Raw genomic sequence first — 20634 nt, 5'->3', positions numbered from 1 at the left:
ACAAAGTTGGTGGTAAAGTCATTAGCAGAGGGCAGATCAGTCAGAGAGTGTGATTTAAAGGCCTGAGCAAAGTGTAGAAATGAGATCCTATGCTACCAGTGAATCTTCTTGCTCTCTGCTGGCCTCACAGAGTCTGTTTTCTTTTTCTATTAGAAAATAGCATACAAGATATATGCTACACACGCCTACCTGCCATCCTCCCCTGATGTTGATCCCATCACCTTTAAGACTGTACTTTCTGTAAGTCTTTGTAAAATGTTGGGTTTTTTTAATTGTAGAGCTCATGTAGTTTTGTGTAGCTGGTGGAGCTCCATCCTTCTGTTCACCTACATGATGAATGAATGAATGATTAAGGACATGCATAACAAAAAATGTGCAAAAAACACAAGTGCTGCTGAAGAATGTTACAACAGCCAGGACGATTCCAGCATCAATCTGTTTGAATACTCCACTGAAGCTCCTGTGTGCCTAAAGAAAGCTCTGTGAGTTGAGATACCTTTGTAATAATGATCTGCCTGACAGGTCTTTTAGAGTTGAAGAGGTTAAGTATGACCTTCCCTCTGCAGCAGATCTCAGGGCTGAGAATTATTACCCTGCAGGATGTTTGCAAAATAGGCCCCGTCATAGACGATTTGGACTCTCAGAAAAACACAGGGATGAATTCCAGCTAGTGTTTTCTCATCAACCAGCAAGATTAACCTCAAAGTGATAAGGGAGAGCTATGAGAGACGCAAGAGCATTCAGGGAAGCTTGAAGATAAGATGAGTAAGACTGGGGGTTGATGCTGAAACAGCCTCAAAAATGGAAAAAAAAAAAAAAACGTAAAAAAAACAATAAATGTTTTATTGGTGAATTCACATACGGGCCGATTTTTTTTCAAAAAAACTGTAGACACAATAATGCCGCATGAACTCTACATGTGGAATTTAATTTCACAACTGAAAAATTCACATATGCATATGCAAGCTTTGGACATTTCTTATGTGAAAGTTTAGCATCAGCATTGTAAAATCTCAAACTGTTGTTCAGTTTTGGAACTTTGCATTATCTAGAAAAGCAAGTCAAGTGCTTTAAAAATTCTAAATCACCAAATTTGGGAATTCATAGAGGAAGAATTTCACTTTTCATCTTTAAAAAGCCTGTGTGCATTTTAGCAAAAAAACAACAACTACGTATTTATTCATCCACTAGACACTGGGCAACATTCAATTGGTTTTTGGTCTCCACCAACTCCTCCGCATACTACTGTATTTGGCTATTAAGATGCAAAATGCTCCATCTTTTTTACCCACTATTTGGTAACTTTGTCTGACTGCTGTTTGCTGCTGAGCAGATGACATACAGTTGTTTATAGAGCTAAAACAGTTGCATACTGGCCCCAAAAATGATGCTTTATGGTAAACTAATACAATCAAAGCACCGTTCTCGTGCAAATATGTCATGTGCACTGTTCCCTCTAAGCTGCGCGCGTGCGCATTTACGCACTGCTGACACGGTCTCCACGCACAGAAAATCTGCGCTGCGCACACACAAAAAAAAATCCAACCTAAATTGTAAATAAGATAAACACATAACAATTCATTCTGTGCTATTTTTCAATGTGAGACAGTGAGTGACCGGTGACTGGCTGCTCCAGCCAATGATGCGATTCACATACGTATTTATCATAGACTGTATATAATGGTATTTACGCAGCTAATTAATGTCAGGCGTCCTTATGTGTAGCCACCGTGGTTCTCATAGATATGAATGAGTAGATAGGACACGCCCCTTTGAGCTGCGTGCTACAGCGAGGCTAAGCTAGTGGGGGCAAAGTTTCAGTGCATTCCGTTGATGTAGACGGCGTGAAAACGGAAACAACAAGTATGCCGGCTCACTGTGCTGCATACAATTACACACTGTGTCGTACGATTGAGACAAGGAAACTTGGAATGACTTTTCATAGGTAAGAATAGTTTTTGACTCTTTTTTCATTATGAAATCTTGTTGAGAGCTTCCAGTCTATGAGAGCTAACTAGTTAGCCACTAGCAAAACACTAAGGCGAGCTAGCAGCTTGACAACCTAATACCAGACGATTAATAGTAGCTGTAGTATAGTTGCACAAGCAGTAGTAGTAATACTAAAAGTACAAGCAGCAGTAGTAGTATAAACAGCTGTTAGAGTCATAGAAGTAGTATCAGCATTTGTAATAATATTACAATTTGTAGTAGCAGTGCCAGTATCAGCAGCAGTAATATACTACCACCACTACTAGTAGTAGACACATTGCTATTACTACCACCAATACTACCAATAGTAGTTATAAAGCCTAACTCATATATATCCAGATTACCATCTATGTTCTTCCTCCAAACCCATTTTATGATTGGGATTACAGGCAGTTCTTTAGGACTGCTCTCAAATAATTGAAATGTTACTAAACAAGGTTATACTTATCAAATTAAATAGCTCTGGTCTCCAGTATATTGGCGAATTCGGTTCTTTGTACGTAATTTATTAGCATGATTTCTTTTTTAATATGTTGTGTACAGACTCACTTACTTCTCTGCCTACTTTTCTTACTCCATGTAGGTTTCCCAGAGACTATGGGTTGAGGAGGAATTGGAAGTTTGTCAGCTTAGACCTGGTGTCATTCCATCAGTGTTAAACTTCCCGGCTCATCTTGGAAGAGTACGTGCCAGAAAGACCACGACCAAGCAGCCTTGAGATCTTAGGCAGCGTCTCCCTGAGGTGGGTGTCGACGGTGTTCACGGTCAGGTCTGTGGTAATCCCGTCAAAAAACAAAACAGAAAAAAAAATCTAGATTATAAATCAACATCTAACCAAAGCACTCTGTGTATAACGCCATAGTATAGGATGTAGTTCAGAAAATGTCAAAGTATAGTATACTTTACTCAAGAATAACATAGTATGGCCTGTAGTTCATAGTACAGCATGTTGGCAAGAAAAAAAAACTAAACATACATTATTATGTGGTTCAAAAAGCGCAAAATGATAGGATGTTGCCTAAAATTGTCATGTATGATATGTGGTTCAAAAAATGTCATAGTGCAGTATATTGTCAAAATAGTATGTAATTCAAGAAAACATCAGAGTATAATATGTCATCTAAAAAATGCCATAGAATAATATTTCATTGCACAAGTAAAAGTATAGTAAGTTTTAAAACTGTTCAAATTCTTATATGTTGCTAAAAAACAACAAAAAAAACTAAAACAAAAAAAGGTCAGTAATATGTCAATTAAAAAAGCCTATAGTATAGTGCAGCCCTATTCAATGATGCGAGGGTTGCGGCCCGAAAGCAACCTTCGAGTAAAAAGCAATTGCCCAGTGATTGGGACTTGGGTCCGAGAAAAACAGAAAAACACCTTTCAGTAACACTGACAAGTTCTTACAAAAATTCCAACATTATTGCAAACATTGAATGCAACACTTAACGTAACCTAGCAACTAACCCACAATGCATTGTGTTGAGGAGTCGCGTTTGAAAAGTTAACATTAGCAGTTCTATACAGGCGAAAATGGCATGTCTTTTTCTATGCTGAAACGACAAATCGGCGAGGAAAACCGTTGGTTTAATCCTGCGTGGACTGACAAGTATTTATTTATTTACCACCAAGTCCGAACGCCAAACCAATGCGTTTACTCTGCAACGAGTGCGTTGCAGCGCTGAAAGATTAGAATGTCCAAAGACACCACATTGGAAAAACATGCAGCGTTTCGGACAAACTTTCCCGAGGGATGTCATGAGAGAGCGGCTATAATTCAAAGTTTGACTGCATCTTACAACCGGAGCTGTACTACAATGAAGCGGACCTGCACAGCTCAGGAAAGGGCCACGAAAAAGAGGCCGTTCACAGACTCAGAAACTGTGAAGGACTGCATGTTGGCTGTTGGGGATGAAGTTTTAACGGACGATAAAGTTAAGACGAGTGTGACATCTGCTATCAAACAGGTCTGACACGTCAAACATTCTCGCCACAGATGTCTTCGAGACATGGTAAGTGCAACAAAGCAGCGTGCTGTAGCAGACACTAAAGGTAGTTTTATGTATTTATGTGACTATTTTCTGTTCACTTATTATAAGTTTAATATTTAAGAAAGACATTTTGTTTTGACAGTTATTTCACTTAGCTGCACTTTATTATGCACTTTGATGTCAGCTTTATTTCATTTCAAAGGGATAGTAACTGTGTCACTGTGCCTACTGTTTATTTTTTTGATTATATGCACTGAAGATGTGACTGTCTCAGATGAGACCAAATATGGACAGGGACAAACTCTGTTTTTTGTTATTTCAAAAGAAGAAAAATGTCTCAAGTTCTGAAAAGTTACTGTTAAGCAAGTTACTTTTTAATGCACTTTGAGATGTGACCAAAACAAAAGATGGTGTTTCTAATCTGCACTTAGTTTTTATGTTCATATGCACCTTAACCTGTGCTTATATTTACCTATCAAAATGTGTTGAAGTTGTGTGTTTGAAATGTAAAATTTAAAGAAGCAGTATTTCAGCACAGGTTTAGTTTAAGTACTGCTGTTCTATTGTGTTTCTGTCCTTTTGGATGTGGCAATACGTTAATAAATATCCAGTTTGTTTGTTATCTTCTCTGTTTGTGTTTATTTTAAATGGTTAACTTTGCTCACTGTCTGCTAAAAACATCCGGCCCAGTTCATGTTCTTAGTCTGAAAATCCGGCCCGAGTCAATTTTTAATTGAATAGCCCTGGTATAGTGTGTCGCCCAGCAAACATCATAGTATAGCATGTCGCTCTAAAAACGTCACAGTATAGCCTTTAGTTCACAGCTGTCAGTAGGTGAGGAGCAACACAAAAACAGTCCAAACGCTGGTTTCTAGAGGGTTAGACGAGTATTTATTTGAAAGAGTAAGTTTACAACAACACAACATGTGAGGAGGTTAAAAACAAATGGGTAAAATAAAAATAAACCAACAGAACTAAAAGTGAACTTCATGTTGACATTGATGGGCATTCCTACCAGGAACAAAGTAAAAGATAATCAATACAAAAAAAAAACTCTTCCGGTTCACCTATTCAAGCCCAAAAACACACCGCAGTAGCACCCTAAACTAAAACTTCCAATGGGTTCCCTGTGTTTCTTTCTGAACAATTCAAAGGTCCCTCTCTATCTCCCCAGACATCCACCAACCACTGGAACGCATCTCCAAAGTTCTGCCGGGCCAGCTCAGCTTCCCCTCAGAAGAAGTGCCGCCACCTGCCAGGTGAAGGAGCCTTTTGAGAGGCAGCTGGCATCGTGATTGGACTGTACTTTGGTCTGTTCCAGTCCAGCTTCAGCTCCAGAGACGGCAGGCGGGACGAGTCAACGGAGGCCTGGTGGATGAAGTCATGCAGCTGAGTACAATCCAGAAAACAACAGAGGAGGAGTGCAGGGCCAGAACAAGCAGAGTAGCATCGTATGTCTCTTAGAAAACATCATAGTATAGCCTTTGGTATGAAAAAATGGCATCATATACATCGTATATTACAAATAACACTTGTACAAATAACAAGTCAAAGGAAAGAGACATACATCGTAGAATTGTAGTAATTGTGGGCTGACTGATTTACTGATTATCAGTATTTTATTTTTTACTGATTTACGGTAATAAATACATTTAAAAATGGTGCTACTTTGGCTCTGAACTTTTATCTACCTGTGGTCGCTCTGTCTTCTGGAGTGATTTGATTGGTTATACATCACGAATAAAACTCCTTTAACATCTGTAAACAAAACAAAAACATATCAACAAAGGTTTCTGTTACAGTTTGTGTTCTTCTAAGTTTAACTCCAAGATTTTAAATACTTTCATTTACTGCAAATGAATATATACTCCAAATGTCTCCCTAATAATCATTATCAGCCTTAAAAACCCACAAAACACCCCTCTATACTTGACCAAACTTAGTACAGTCCGGTTCCCCCTTCTATAAATCTGCTTGGAATCTTCCACTTCCTGTTTGTCAAAGTGACCTTCTACCTGGACAGGTTTTGTTGGAGCTCATGCAACAAACATTTTGGGTAACTGCACTTTAATATGGATGGATGACACTGAATTAGAGTCTGTTTTAATGAGACTGAGTTCAGATGTGCAGCTCTGTCATTAAATAGGAAATTATTTCTCAGAATTCACAGAGAAAAGTCTGAAATGTTTGCTAGGTTAGCATCCCACATGTTCTTTGGCTCAGCTAAAGCTAACTCGCTCCAACTTCTGGATCTCTTGAGTTACTTGTTAAAATATCTTGCTAGAGGTGCTGAAGCTCAGAAAGTCTGAGATGTTTGTTCAAAATAAGCTCATTCTCAAGTCTTATCTGAACTGTCCTCTTTTGTTTGAACTTTACTTAAACTTAGGAGTTAATGACAGAGCAGCACATCCAGACTCAGTCTCATTTATGTAGAGATTAAACTTCAGTGTCATTCATTGATGTTAAAGTGCAGTTTTTCAAATGTTTGTTGCACATGCTCCCAACCAAACCAGTCCAGGTGGAAGACAATGGGAAGAGAAAGCTCCAGAGGATGAATATCACACATTTACGTTGGAAATAAATGTCCTTTAATTAGAATTATTGTTATGCAAAAGTTGGATTTCCCTTTAATGATGTTCAAATCTTTGTTGAGTGTTTTGTTGATGTTGGTTTCTAAATGTTTTTTGACACACGGCCCCAAAGATTAAAACCTTCTACGGCTCACAAGCTGTAACAATTCACACATTATCAACTATCTTTCTGACTAAACTAAGATAAAAAGTGAAAAACTGTCTGATTCCTGCATCATGAATGTAAATCTTTTTGGTTTTTATGACAGTAAACTGAATATATTTGGGCTTGACATTTTATAAACCAAAACAAGAAATGAATTACTGGAGAAAATGACAGATTAATGGACAAAGAAAATATGTTTTCCAACATATATGGCTGAATTACTCAAACATTACGAGATACATACAATTTTAATTCAATTTTATTTATATAACGCCAATTACAGGTCAAATTGTCTCAAGACTTTATATTTTTTTGTCATATTTAAAATATGACAAAGTAAGAAATTTAAACCTCTTGACTAATCCAATTTATTATTTAGTTTTTAACAGACTAATTGACAAAACTTTCTCCACTAAAACTAATAAACATGAGGTCAAATAGAAGGAACAGTTTTAAATACTGCAGTCCCACGACGACAAGAATAAAGTTTGTCAACAAAAAGAAAATCTGCTGGTGGATTCCATTAAAGTCCTTATAAAGGATAATAAAGTGTGATACTAAAGGTTTGTGGTGCTAAAAATGTCCAAGTAAAGATATCAAGTTGAACATCTGGATGGAGGTTGATAAAAGTTTCTCTCCCTTCATTTCTCTGGTGCGACTCCATGGATTTTATGGATGGTGGTTAAAGACCTGCTCTTCTAGTCGTCTTCCTTCTAGTCGCTGTAAAAAGTCAGTCCATCCTGGCCGACTTCAACACCTCTTCATGACAACTTGTTCTGCCTCCGACCTCGTGGAAACTCCAGAGATTCGGGAAAACCTGTCGAGACTCGAAGAACTCGTCGGGCGGGGGAAGGTGTGGTGGGTGGTGGGGGGAGGTGGGGGAGTAGAGGGGGGAAGGCCGCCACCCACCTCCCCACCTACTCTCCGCCCTGACTCCACCCAGACTCCGCCTTGGCTCCACCCATGTGGCCACTTGGAAACTATGATGACAAAGGGACGACGAAATCATTTTATTTTCATCTGATCTGTAGCTCAGTGAGTTAAGGATTTGCCTATGGAGCTGCAGGTCGCTGGTTCAAGACCAGACCCTTCTTAAATTTTATCAAAATTCTGACAAAGACAAAGAACGAAAAGGGCCAGTGGCGGGTCTTGAACCTGCGACCTTCCACTCTGTAGTCTCTCTTCTTATCCCCCTGAGCTACTTGCTCAGATACTAATTCTTCTTTTTTTTGCGCATTTATCATCTATTTTTTGCCGTTTTCGATTTTTTTTTTTATTTGAGTCTCGACTCGACCGTTTTTCTCAGGAGGTTGGACTTCAGCCTTTGTGCTGGAGGGTTGAACCCTCAGTTCCAAGACTTTCCAAGCCTCCACACCTCCCGAGTCCTCAGGACCTGAGCTTTCAGACAGTCTGAGTCCCACAGTAATTCTCTGTTAGATTTAACTTTCAGACAGTCCAAGGACTGATATCTTCGAAGTTCCTGAGTAGTTCTCTGTTAGTTTGAACCTTCAGACAGTCTGAGGGCTGTAATTTTCTAAGTCCCACAGTAATTCTCTGTTAGATTTAACTTTCAGACAGTCCAAGGACTGATATCTTCGAAGTTCCTGAGTAGTTCTCTGTTAGTTTGAACCTTCAGACAGTCTGAGGACTGAAATTTTAAAAGTTTCTCAGTACTTCTCTGTTAGTTTGAACTTTCTGGTTAACAGAAGCCTTAAAACTTGTGACCATGAGTCTTGATTTCACATTTAGACCATCCATCTGAGTTCTTCTCAGACCTTCACCTGTGGATTTTTTAGAAATCCTCAACAAACTTTGATTCTCTTCACTGAACAGTAAAGTTTGTGGAGATCAGAAGGTAACATTAGTTTGATCAATGCCTTCAACTACTAGTAGACTTTATCTGGAAAGCAGTTTTCTGAAATGAGCACTTAGTAAATCTGTCTACAATCAAACCAAGAACATAGAAAGAGGAAATGTTTGAAGAAACAACTTGATGTTTTCATTTCAGACTAGAAAACACAAGACCTTTATCTGTTTTTGCTCTTTTTGATCGTTTTATTGTCTCTTCTGTTTAATTTGATCTTCTAAAGTCTAACTGGTGTCTTTTCAAATGTTTTGTCTTTAGTTTGATTTTTCTTAAACGTTTAGTTTTGCTCTTTTCTCACCTTTTATTCTTTTCTAATGTCTGATTTGATTTCCAAATGTTTTGTCTTTTTAATGTTTGTTTTTTCAAATGTTTTATCGGCTTGTTTGAATTTTTTTTCTTTCCCAATATTTAATTTTTCGATTAAATCTTGAAGGTTTTTCTTTTTAAATGTTTTACCATCTTTTAATGTTTAATTTTCTTTTTAAATGCTTCATTGTATTTTCTGTTTAATTCCTATTTGATTTTTTATTGTCTTTAAGATGTATTTTTCTAATTAAACATTTAATTTTTTTAATTAAATGTTTTGTCTTTTTAAAGGTTAATGATCTAATTAAATGTTTTGTATTTTTTTAAATGTAGTTAAACATTAAATACATTTAAATGATATTAAACAGACAAAATATTGAATTAGATAATTAAACAAGATACAATACATGTAAGTATGCAATTAAACAAAAATTTAAAAATACAAATATTAAAAATTACAGATAAAATATTTTCGATAATTACACATTTAAAAACTACAATTAAACAAGAAGAATATTAAACATTTAAAAAATACAATTAAACGAAGAATATTAAACATTTAAAAAATACTTTTTAATAATAAAACTTTTTAAAAGTTTTATTGTATTAAAGGCTTTTTTCCTTTGATTTAATTGCTCTTTGTTATGTAGTTTATTTCTTTAATCTTCTTTTTCTGTCAAGATTCTAACCCCAACCTTAAAAATGAAATAAACCCTTAAATCACAATGAAAATACTTCTGTTGTCACAATCATGAGTTAGTCAATTATTTAGTTTATCAATTCAACTTTATTTGTTTAGCACCTTTTACACAGTTGACAAAACTAAACAAGCAAAGAGAAAAAAAACTATGCTAAAACTATGATTAAAACTCAAAAACATTAAAAAAATTAAAAATAAATTTAACATGGTAATCTGTTGTGTCCAGGGGATGGAGGGAGTTTATTGAAGTCTTCTTGGGCTCACATGGGAAATCATTTAAAATATAAACTTGATATTCAGTCTAAGGAAACTGCAGAGCGACAGAAGAACCAACAATATCTCCTGTTTTCTCCTTTAATGAGTCGACTCTTCTTGTGCTTTCAGACCAAAGAACTACAGACTCTTCACAACCTGCTCAAACTCTTGGTACAGGACCTCACCACACGGGTCAAGAAGGTTTCCGTCTCATTTCTACTCTGAAGCTCACCTTCTCCTGCTCAAACTGCTGACAAATGTTTCTGCTGCTCTAAAGTCTGGTCTCCAGAACTTCCTAAAAACTCTCAAAGTCTCTTCTGCTGCAGGTTGCTTTGTAGAACTGTTCCAGAAAACCTCACTAAACCACATGGAGGGGCCTCAAGATAGTCGTCCAAATGAAACCGTACAAAAACCAAACTAGTACAACCCAAACGCTAAAGTCTCCTGCAGCCTACCAGAGAACCTCTTTAAACAGAGAATCAGGACAGGAACTCTTACCTTCTGGACAACAAACGCTGGTTCACAAACAAGAATACAGAATGTGTCTGACCAAAAACCTCTGACGACTCACTACAGCCAAGATAAAGACACAACTCAGCTGCACCAAATCCACTAATCACTGCACACATTAACACCATGTGCTAACTGTGGCTAAAGAACCACATTTACCAAGACAACTATCCAGTACAAAGCCCTAAAACACACCAAGAAACACATTAAAGTCTATTTTACTGCTGGAAGCTGCAAGCCAACGCCTAAAGAACAAACTGAAGCAACGGAGCCAAACCCAGTTCACTGGTGGAGAGAAGCAGAGGAAATGTTTGTCTGCAGCTAAATAAAGCAGGAAGACACTGAGCTGCTCAGGTGTTCCTGATAACACCAAGCAGCCACCTGGACAGCCAATAGGAACACAGCTTCCTGAAAGTCCAGAGGGCTGGGTTAGTGAAGGAAATTTAATTTAAAGTTGAAGCAGAAAGTTAATAAAGAAAGTTGAAAACCACCTTCTGATACCTGAAATCTCTGAGTTTTCACACAAAGAACACCTGAACATATCAAACTGGTTCCATAGTAGAACCATCATTGTAAAAACGTCATAGTATGGTGTGTTGCTCAAAAAACATTAGGACCCGGCTGTCAGGGGACAAACATGTAAGAAACATGAGAACAGAGAGAACCCAACCAGTAGGTCACAGTTTATCATCCCCCAGTCATCTCCTGAAGTCCATATGGTGAGAGACATCAGTATCTGGTTGTTAATTTACCAGAGGATGCTTATAATCATGCTGATGTGGTCTGTACTCTACAGTATTTTAGTGACTCAATAAATGCTTAAGTTGTTTTTTTTTAAATGCTTTTTAGTTTTTAATAAACATTTAAGAGCCTATATGTGATCAATAAATGGCCTTTGCCTATCTTAAGAAAAATTCACTCAGAACTCTGATATGTTAACAGTACTAAATAAATCAATAAATACATGCATACACACAAAAATAAGTTAATACATTAACTGTGTTAAGATTTAGATTTTTTTTTTTTTTAAAAGTTGATGTTTTTGCAGAATCCAGTATTACTCACTGGTTAGTCATTACATTTTATTAGTTTGATTTCACTGTTTAAAATGATGCCACCTCTTTTCAGACAGAACCTGTGATAATAAAACAATACAAAATTTTTAGTTCCATGTTAATGAAGCATTTGAAGCTTTAAGTATGGCTAAATGCTTTTTTCAGAATTAAATATATCACTCCTTAGGTGGTAGTGGCCCCAAGTTCAGTAAAGTTGGAAAGATATTCACAGATTCGGACTTCCAGCATCAATAACTCATTAGATATAGGTTGTCAAAACATAAACGGTGCCTCTTTCCCATTGTTGCAAGGCAGACAATGTGCTACAAGCCCAGTTTTATCAAAAGTAGCTGTCTTTCAAGCTACAGGAATAACATTGGTGTCTATGGAGTGAACAGGGTCCGTCTGCAATTTGCAAAACCGCTGCAACAGTAAAGAGAGACAAATATTCAATAACTTCACTCTTATACATTGTAGTGTCACTAAAATCACTACAGCCTTCAACTGGCTCCTGTTGACAAAGTGTTTTAACAGAAATGTAAATGCTGTAATTTGATTCTTTTAATGAACCATGTAACTTGAATGGATGCGATGCTGGTGTGACCACAGTGCACACGTCTGATGTTGCTCACAGTGGTCCAAGGGACGCTCAGGGAGTTTGTGTGTTTGCTCAGACTCATGAAAAATTACAGGGAACATTGGTCATGTGATCCTTTGGTGATATAAAAATAGCAATTCCTGCTGCTTAAAAGTAGGTTCAAAAGCAGGTCAGTGCTATGAAGAACAAGTAGACGACAGCAGGAAACATGATGTTGATCCACCTGTGTGCTCCATAAAGTGAAAGTCAGCAAATGTCTCACAGTCATCAACACAGTGAAAGAGCCTAAAACACTTTTAATATACGACAGATATCAATCATATATGGACACTTATAAAATCTGAACTGAACTGTCTGCATTCCAAAATGCGGCATTTGATTGAGTTTCAGAAAGCTAAATAAATGAACACTAATGTGTTTTTCTGAGTTGTTGTTGACCGTGCCCTTTGTAAGTCGACCCCATAGGCTCCTCTGTGTTGACAGCCTGCTGACAGAGACACAGAGAGCCATTCATCCGCTCTCTGAGCAGAATGTCACTTTTGTGGCTTTCCAGACTTTCAAAAAACCACAGACTTGTCAAAGGAAGCCGATTATGATTACGGCCTCCTCTTGTATGTTCACTTGCAATTATCTTAAGCTGGTGATGTAAAGAGTTTGCTGGGTTTTCTGTTCAGACCTGCGAGTCAGGGCTAGAATTAAATTATATGGTGCTCTGTGAAAATGGATAAATCTATGAAATCATCTGGTGAATTTGTTTAAATTCCTGGCCTGTCATATTGTGTCTATATCTGAAAAATCTACAACACAAGACAAACTATGCACCACATTACAACTATTTGCCACTTGGTCTGTAATTCTTATGCTTTAGAAATACATATATCCATCATATCATATGTCCAGTAAATAAATCTAGCAATGAATTTAATAAAGGCTACACAGAGACACTTTGGATCTCTTCTTGTATGAATAATGACCTGACAGAGAAACAGAATAAGTCTGAATTAAATAAACACAAGTTCATGTTCATTTAGTTTGTTGAGGGAAAAATTCTTAAACTTGAGTGCATCGTTTTTTTCCCTTTCCTTCTTTTCTTTTACTTAACCAGTTAATTATGATTTAAAACTTATCGTCATGCAACATCTGGTCAAGAAGGCCGCAAAAAAAAAACATGTTACAATAGCAAATACACTGCAGACAACATGAATAAATTCGCAAAACTGTCACATGAGGGGTTGATGGAGTCACAAAACCTCATACTAATGCACAATAGACAAAATCAGGCCAAGCTGCATTCCATCTGAAAAGAAGTAAAGCCCTTGTTTTCTACAAACTACACAGAGGAAGACAGTGTTATACATGATGAAGATCTCTATGTTAAAATGTTTGCTTATTGTGGGATAAACTCCAGGTGATGTTAATGTTAGTATGCAGGGTCTGGACACAGAGCTTTATGGTACTTTCTCTCTAAAAGAAGACATGTCAGCCCATCAAAGATCTATTTTAATCACACATCAGAAGTAAATAGCAACAGAGTGATGTATTTACCCCCTTCTAGGCCAGGGACGTGAACAACATTGTATTTTAGGGGTTTGGTTTGTGTGATCTGGAACATCAAGTGCTGAGTCTATCAACAGAACTCAGAAAAGGCCTTTTTCCTGGATCATAATTCGCTATAATTAGCATGTGACCTCTCCAAGCAGCCAGAGTAAATGAGCACCTGTCAATGGACATAAACTTTGGTTTTGCTGATGGTTTTTTTACCAGAGGGAACAACAGCACGTTTGTGTGTCACAAGAAATTAAAACTACATTACGATTCACTGCTATTTAAGACGACTAGTTTGGTAACCAAAAACAAAAACAATCTAAATCTGATAAATACAGGTTCCAGATACAAACATGTGTCTACTTGAATAGATCCTCTTTTAAAACTGCTTTTTAACATGCTTTGTCAGATTTAAATTCCATAGCGATGGGATATTTGGTTAAATGGTGCAGGATGGACAAAGCAAAAAGCGGCTCTTTGTGAACTGAATGGTCTGTGTCACTGAGTGGCAAGGACGATGTTCTCTTTGTCAAACTCCCTCCTAAATCACACGCCACATCAGTGCAAGGTTGATTAACACCTGCTTTCAATTAGGTGACTTTCTCATCAGGCTTTGGTTGGGGGGAAAAAAGCCGCATGCCTCGTCACGTCGAAGATGTTACTGAATTAGAAAGCCATTAAATCAGAGGAGCAGGCACACGGCGATGCGAGGGGCATCGTTTATCTTCATTTGAGCAGGCCCTCCATGATCATCTCCACAGGGGCGTCTAATTGAAAAAGGGCTTCAGAAATGCGATTGTTAGCAGCGATAATAATTTATTACTTTCAGCTTGTGGAGTCCTGGGAGTCATTTGTATTCATTAGTGTAAATTCAAATTATGTTTGCGATTAAAATGTGACTTTGACAGGCAGAGGGGCCTCAGACAGGGACAGGCGCTGATGAGACCTTTGCTCCGGGTCACTGCCTCCCATATTCGCCTCTTGCTAAATACGCGGCGGAGGAGCCTTTTTTGCCTCACCACCATCAATCTGTGTCTGATTCAAGTTGAGATGTTAGCTTTGATGGCCTCTGCTTAGGCGTGTGTGTGTGCTCTGAGCACACTGAGTAGGTAAATTAACCTACCTTCTGAAAGACAACACCAATCACATGCAGACACTGGTGCTACCGACTACAGTCATTCTTCTCTTTTATTTAGCCAGCAGTTGTTGTTATCAGGAGATGTGCAGGTCATTATTTGTCACTCCTGACTAATATTGACCAAGCTTTTCTGCAAATGTCAAGCAGTTATTTCTTTGACGTCCAAGAGGAGATGGCAGTTAAGTAGGTCAGTGTCATTGTGATGAACATCAACCCTGGCGGGTCACTGACTGGGCTGCTCCTCCACTTGCCCGCCTGTCACAAACCACTGAGCCAGAGGAGGCAAAGGAGCTGAGTGCTCCTTTATTGAAAGCCAGTAAATTACTCCAGTGCCGGCTGTCACCACGTAAAGTGAGGAACTTTATCAGATGTCTACTGCCAAAGGTCGTATTTTATTGACCTGACAGGTCTCTGGTGAGGGCCTACTGGAAAGGGTGACAAGGCTGATGGTTAAAGGCTGTTTGTGTTGGACGTGAAAATGTCAAACACGGTGTTCAAAAAAGGGAAATATTTTAGAGCTGTTCTCTCTCAGCTTTTTCACAGACTCAAGATCCTGAAAATATCTTATGTTAGGAATGATCTATTCACCATCTGCAGCAGTGATGGTGTAAATATATATGAGAGAAAGACACTTGAGAGAATTAAGTTTCAAAAATCCCTCCCTGCAAGCACAATATTAACTGTCCATCATTGTGTTTAGTGCACACATTGTGAGAGCAAAATGTAAGGGGCCTAAAAAAAATAAATGATCTATGGCATTAACAGTACTTCATATTAACAATCACAAAAAAGCTTTTTAAAGATGCGAAAATTTGTATTTTCCTGCATGAAAAATCTGCCAAAGTAAAAGCAGTATCATCAGAAAAATTAAGTTAAATTATTAAAGATAAAGTACTGGTTTGGTCCCTCTGACTGTTATATTATTATACTAGTATATGACATAATTAGATTGTTAATAATGAAACATCAGTGTGCCTGACAAATCTGCGATTCATGTAAGATGAATACTGAATGATTAAAGAAGAAATAACAAAGTTCTGATACATCAATCTGTTTTCAGTTTTTAGCCATTTTCTTTCATCTTTAATTTTTGGTGAGATACTGGATTGTTGGAACACTGACTGACGTGAAACCATGTGAGATTTTTAGAGGGAAAAATTTCTATTTAGTGGAACTTTAAACAACTTATAGATATCATGAAATATGACTCTAACCACACAAGGATTTTTCTAAGTTGTCAGAGGCCAAAAAATTTGAAATCTACTGTACACACCTTAATCTTAAATACTGAAAGTAGCTAAAGCTGTCAGATAAATGTCATGGAGTAGAAAGTGCAGTATTTCTCTCTGAAATGTTGTATAGTGAAAAAAACTGTAACATAAAATGGAACGAGACAAAGTACAAGTACCTCCAAACGTACTTAACTACAGCACTTGAGTAAATTTACTTTCCATCACTAATGGTGATGAGCTTTAAGTGTCAAAACTCTATTCTAATGCTCACCATACAGTCGTGCAGTGAGTGTATATTACACAGAGAGAAGAGGATAAGTAAATGGGTGACTGATTCTCAACAAAGGTTGTATTTCCTATTTCTGACTTTCTAATAAAACAATACAATTTTCATGCCTCATATATTACCAATATGTGGATGCCGGTAGATGGAGCCGAGGGACCTGACTGTCATTACGCTACAATACTGTTTTTTTTGACTCATCTGCAACAGTGGAGACTTCCTTAAAACATCTTTGAGAACCTTTAATCATTACAAAATTCTTTCAAAAATGCTTTACAAGCTGTGTGTTGCAGTGGCTGCAGATGAGCTTATCATGTATAAGTTCTTCTGAGGCATCATCCTCTCATACAGGCTTTCTAAAGGGGCATCCTCTCCCCCTCCTGAAGCTCTGTGGCATGCAAACAGATTTCCCTTCTCAATTACGCATGAAAGACACACTTTAAAACGTCATACTTCTCTATGCAAACATGGGAAACATGCGAACACACACCACTGTATACCTGTGGAAAATCCCAGTTTCCTTTTGACCCTGGGAAGCACTCGACACGGGAACAGGAGCACCATCTTACATCAATAGAGCTTTTCTCTTCAACGGAGGGAAACCTCACACACACACGCACTCACACACACACACATACACGCATACACACTCTGTGAATGGATACACACTCGCAGGGCAACCCCCTCACGTACTCCCACGCTCCAGGACTCTGTAAATGTCAGACCGTGGGAGAGAGGGTTTATCTTGGAGCGATACAGTATTTTTACACCTTTCGTTACTGCCTCTCTAACACACACACACACACACATGCACACACACACACACACACACACACACACACACACACACGCAGACTTTGGGTACACCAGCACTGCCCTCCCAGTGAAGGGTGAGTCTTGATTGTAACTATAACTCACTCAGAAAATGCTAAAACATTTGGACATTTGTGCTTTGAGAAATCCTTGCATGTCAAATGGAAGCTTTTAAGGTAATAAGGTTTAATGTCAAAAATGCAATGTCAAGTTTAATGAGTCTAATTTAGATGTAGATTATTGACCTTAAATTTCAGTTTCCCTCCATGCATGCTGATACCCTTAAAATCCAGATGTGATAAACTGATCCCCAACCCCATCAGGATGAAAGAAGTGAATTTAAGCTTTACTACTTCATTGAGGGAGTCATGTCATGTGTTTAATGTGGCACTCACATGAGATGAGAGGATCAAATATAACACAGAGATTCTTGAAAGTCCCCCCTTGAGAAATCACACAGTTGTCCAGAGTTAGTGTTAAATGGTAACTATTGCTGATATCATGCAAGACCAGCCATCATTATCGTAGTTGTGTCGGACTTCAGGTGCAGGAAAGTATGTCACATCCAATTTTTCCATTCATTTTATGTATGATTTTATGTGTATTTTTATGTAGTTTTTTTTTTTTTAGGTTATTCTTGCCCACTGTTTCACATTTGTGTGTTCTTTTCCATTATCTGTATATACAGATTGCTCTGCTTGTACCTTTGGGGATTTACTAACTTCCTCTGAGGTATACAAACACCTTATCTGTATTCACTCATGGAAGACAGGGTATATTTTTGAATTGATGGCCTTTCCGTACTCATAATGGTAATGTTTCCCTTGCCTGGGCTGGTCTAGACTGCAAAAACATTAGCTGATAAGAAAACCTTTCTTCTTATTACAGAAACAAGGAGATATGATAAGGGATTTTCATTCTGTCAGCAGAGTATATGAAGACTATATAGCCGACTTCCATCAAGATCAAGTGAAGTGCGACAAGAACCACTTTTATCTTAACATTCAGCTTTGTGTATTATTGTGTTGTTATTCCATTGGCCATTGCAAACTACACTCCTTTATGAGCAGCTGGATGTGTTCAGGAACATCAAATGACCGCACAAGTTAAAATCATAGAAGCTTCCAAACAAATTTACATTAGCATTAAAAGTTAGTGTGCCTGCAAAGATATCCACACCTTCATGAAATCTTTAGAATGTGCAAAAGTGGCAGCCTCCTTTTCCACCCATACACTGCAGCTCAGGCACACCAGCTCACCTACAATTCTACTCAAACATTATAAAACTGCTCTGCACTACTCAATGGCAAGGTGTAATATTAGAGTGACACGTATCAGCCGGAAACCGATTCTGAAGAAGAGTAATGATACAGGAAGTCCTACTCTGCGCAGTGATGTAGTTGATTCTTCAGGTTTGTTAGATATGAAGCCCAGAAAGTCTCATTCTGTGTTTGGAGACGGTCATTGGCAACTACAGCTACAATGTTGACGTGCTCTGCCTTGGTGCTGACTACTTATTCTGTTCATGATGTGTCTTCTGCCATATAAAAACACCACGTAGACTTGCTAACAAGGTAGGAAACTTGATTCTTTCAACAGGGCATTAACAAAAATGTAAAAATTGCTCATAAAACTGCTTGCTCATTTGGATTGCACTTTTGGAAACCCATCAATGGCAACAATATAATAGGTTAAAATCAATTTCAATAGCAGAACTGCTTTGACGAAAGTGTGAATGTCATGTAAAATAGCAATGTCACCAATCTAATGTCACAGTTTTACCTGAAGTGGTCCAGATCCATGCCTAAATGTTCTTCATTGTTCCCTCTATGCTAAGTTTCACCACTGGATGTGTTTGTGTACCAGAGTCAGACATTAGACCCCATTCTTGGTAGCCTAGAGACATAACTTCTAATACTGTCGGCAGATCTTCTAGTATCTGTCTATACTCCTTTTGCATTTTAATTGAAAAAGTTTTCATTGTCGTAAGGTAATTTGTTATTTCTAGTACTGTCATGAAACAACAAGCAGCATACAGGAGTTGATGGACTTTTAACAACTGTGAAAGTACAAAAACAGCATCGACATTCTTTCAGTAAAGTAGTAAACACTTCATAATTTAAAAAAATATCAGCTTTATGTGGCCTACAGTGTAATGACAGCATTTCATATGAATGTGTCCTGAAATCTATAGCCTGAAGGTTGCATAAAACCCAATATTGGAAATGCTTGACATACAATCAAATGTTAGCTCATTTTTCAGCAACACTGATGGAGTAACTTCATGAGTCACTGTTGAAACCACAGGCATCTACCAGCTGTGTACATCACTTTTTAGTGCCTCCTGAAAAAAAGCATCATTGTAGTCTGTGACATTTGCAACATATTTGGTTGCCTATTCTGTATTTGCAGCATTTTAAACATTTTTTCTCTAAATAAAAGGTGAATTGTGAAAAGATTTAAGAAGACTCCTGTGTGTGTGTGTTGATATACTCACCCAGACACTTAACTCACTGATGGTGTCTCATGATCTATTTTTTCAATTTTATGCACATTAGGGAAAAAAATGGTCTGAGCTTGCCGGAAGAAAAGGAGCTTCAAATAAATAAAAGTTTCAAGTGCTATTGGTATACTCTTAAAGTAACTGATGTGGCAGCACGTGCAATCAAACAACTGGCCTAAAATCAGACAAAACATGAAGCTGCTGATTTGGATGCTAAGTAGCATGTTCATTTAGCATGTTTCAGTGCACTGGCAGCTGTTGTTTGTTCGCCTAACATCCTAAAAATGGCTGTGTGTGCTGCAGGAATGGCGGTGGCTGGCTGTGATAGGGGTGACGGGGGCCACGACAATGCCTGTCTCACTCCCTGCTGTTCCACCCAGGAGCCAAAACTACTAATGGCCCCCTAATGTATAAATACCATTCTGTAGGCATTAGTCACACTTTCTCTCTTTCTCTGACACGCACACATGAACATGTATAGACACACACACACACACTGGAGAGAGGCAGATCTATAAGGCATTAGTCACAGTGGCAGCGCTGCCTGTGGTTGGATTGCAGATGAGGGCCAAGGCCAGGGGCTGAGGGTCTAAATTTTCCTGCACAAACAATGCATGTCAAAGAGGCCCATCAGGGGCATTCTTTAAGGACGGGAAGATGTTGTTTAGAGCACAAAGAGAGGGCAGCAGGACCGTGCCAGAGACCGGTGAGGATAGAGATGTGAATATCTAGAAGCGCAGGTTGCCATTGTAATGTGTGCTTGTTTTTCATGAGCTTGTATCATGACTGTGCATGTAAACCTTTCTGCTGAGTAGATGTCCAACAGGAACTGATATGTGGCAGAACAAACATACATGTTTACTTTGAAGCTGTATTTGCATTCAAATCTGTGTGGGAGAGTTGCACTTTATTGTTTCTATCTAATGCCGTGAGTCAAGACCACAAACAGAGGAAGACAAAAGCTTCTTCAGTACCGTGGGATATTTTGGTTTTGACAGCTAAATATCTTCATTCTCTCACATTCATTACAGACGCAAATTGCCATTTTAGGTGCATGTATGTAAGAAAGGAGGAGGTCATTAATTCCTATTTAAAGCATCATTTATCAGAGTT

General features: G+C 38.1%; 1 long non-coding RNA gene across 2 annotated transcripts; it reads left to right on the top strand.

The window, feature by feature from the left end:
• Positions 1-1739: 1739 nt before the first annotated feature.
• LOC129350789 (uncharacterized) lies at positions 1740-12107 on the top strand. 2 transcript variants are annotated; one of them, XR_008604306.1, is made up of 4 exons: positions 1740-1945; positions 2573-2731; positions 5155-5431; positions 9974-12107. It is a non-coding gene; the product is annotated as an uncharacterized LOC129350789 (long non-coding RNA). The 2 variants fall into 2 exon arrangements; XR_008604305.1 differs by lacking the exon at positions 9974-12107 and having other exon boundaries at positions 5155-5642.
• Positions 12108-20634: the final 8527 nt, after the last annotated feature.

Source organism: Amphiprion ocellaris, chromosome 16 (genome assembly GCF_022539595.1).
Source record: "Amphiprion ocellaris isolate individual 3 ecotype Okinawa chromosome 16, ASM2253959v1, whole genome shotgun sequence".
Taxonomy (NCBI): Eukaryota; Metazoa; Chordata; class Actinopteri; family Pomacentridae; genus Amphiprion; species Amphiprion ocellaris.
Note: the sequence above shows the minus strand (reverse complement) of the source record. Positions and strands in the feature narration are given on the sequence as shown.